The sequence below is a fragment of the Macrobrachium nipponense genome, chromosome 5 (assembly GCF_015104395.2).
Source record: "Macrobrachium nipponense isolate FS-2020 chromosome 5, ASM1510439v2, whole genome shotgun sequence".
Classification (NCBI taxonomy): domain Eukaryota; kingdom Metazoa; phylum Arthropoda; class Malacostraca; order Decapoda; family Palaemonidae; genus Macrobrachium; species Macrobrachium nipponense.
In genome coordinates this window covers 70,431,553-70,433,774 of record NC_061107.1, presented here as the reverse complement: position 1 = coordinate 70,433,774, position 2,222 = coordinate 70,431,553, and positions in this window count along the sequence as shown.

Below are 2,222 nucleotides of genomic sequence, written 5' to 3'. Positions count from 1 at the left end.
ATTAAAAACGACCCATGGTTGTATCTTTCATCAGTTTTGATATATTTTCATATAAATCCCGATAAGTGCCAAAATTTCAACCTTCAGTCAACTTTGACTCAACCGAAATGGTAGAAAACGCAATTGAAAGCTAAATCTCTTACATTCTAGTAATATTCAATCATTTACCTTCATTTGGCAATAAATTGGAAGTCTCTAGCACAATATTTCGATTTATGGTGAATTTTTGAAAAAAAAACTTTTTCCTTACATCCACGCAGTAACTCTACCGAAAAAATCAGAAATTCTTTGGTTAGTTTATTGTAATGTTTGCACCGTTTTATATTAACCTTTACATAAAGTTTTATATATGATAATGTGTGCAGTTTCATGTAGAATACAACAATAAACAACCCATGGTTGTAGCTTTTGTCAGTTTTGAAATATTTTCATATAAATCATGATAAGTGCCAAAATTTCAATCTTCAGTCAACTTTGACTTGACCGAAATGGTCAAAAAACGCAATTTTAAGCTAAATCTCTTACATTCTAGTAACATCCAATCATTTACCTTCATTTCGCAACAAATTGAAAGTCTCTAGCACAATATTTCGATTTATGGTGTATTTTTGAACAAAAAACTTTTTCCTTACGTCCGCGCAGTAACTGCCAAAAAAATCAGAAATTCTTTCATCAGTTTGTCGTAATGTTTGCACCGTTTTATATTAGCCGTTACATAAAGTTATACATATGCAAATTTGTGCAATTTCCCGTAGAATACAACAATAAACAACCCATGGTTGTAGCTTTTATTAGTTTTGAAATGTTTTCATATAAATCACGATAAGTGCAAAAATTTCAACCTTTGGTCAACTTTGACTCGACCGAAATGGTCGAAAAACGCAATTGTAAGCTAAAACTCTTATATTCTCATAATATTCAATCATTTACCTTCATTTTGCAACAAATTGGAAGTTTCTAGCACAATTTTTTTATTCATGGTGAATTTTTTAAAAACACTTTTTCCTTACGTCCGCATGCGGTAACTCTGCCGAAAAAATCAGAAATTCTTTCGTCATTTTGTCGTAATGTACGTAGAATACAACAATAAACAACCCATGGTTGTAGCTTTTGTCAGCTCTGAAATATTTTCATATAAATCATGATAAGTGCCAAAATTTCAACCTTTGGTCATCTTTGACTCAACTGAAATGGTCGAAAAACGCAATTGTAAGCAAATCTCTTATATTCTAGTAATATTCAATCATTTACCTTCCTTTTGCAACAAATTGGAAGTCTCTAGCACAATATTTCGATTTATGGTGAATTTTTGAAAAACACTTTTTCCTTACGTCCGCACGCGGTAACTCTTTTGTCAGTTTGTAGTAATGTTTGCACCATTATATATTAGCCGTTACATAAAGTTTTATATATGAAAATGTGCGACATTTCACGTAGAATACAACGAAAAGTAACCCATGGTTGTAGCTTTTATCAGTTTTGAAATATTTTCATATAAATCCCGATAAGTGCAAAAATTTCAACCTTTAGTCAACTTTGACTTGACCGAAATGGTAGAAAACGCAATTGTAAGCTAAATCTCTTACAGTCTAGTAATATTCAATCATTTACCTTCATTTTGCAATAATATTGCAGTCTCTAGCACAATATTTCGATTTATGGTGAATTTTTGAAAAAAAAAAAAAACTGTTTCCTTACTTCCACTTAGTAATCAGAAATTCTTTCGTCAGTTTGTCGTAATGTTTGCACCATTTTATATTAGGTGTTACATAAAGTTTTATATATGAAAATGTGTGAGTTTAATGTAGAATACAACAAAAAGTAACCCATGGTTGTAGCTTTTATCAGTTTTGAAATATTTTCATATAAATCACGATAAGTGCCAAAATTTCAATCTTCAGTCAACTTTGACTTGACTGAAATGGTCGAAAACGCAATTGTAAGCTAAATCTCTTACATTCTAGTAACATCCAATCATTTACCTTCATTTCGCAACAAATTGGAAGTCTCTAGCACAATATTTCGATTTATGGTAAATTTTTGAACAAATAATTTTTTCCTTACGTCCGCGCGGTAACTGCCGAAAAAATCAGAAATTCTTTCGTCAGTTTGTCGTAATGTTTGCACCGTTTTATATTAGCCGCTACATAAAGTTTTATATATGAAAATTTGTGCAATTTCATGTAGAATACAAAACTAAACGACCCATGGTTGTAGCTTTT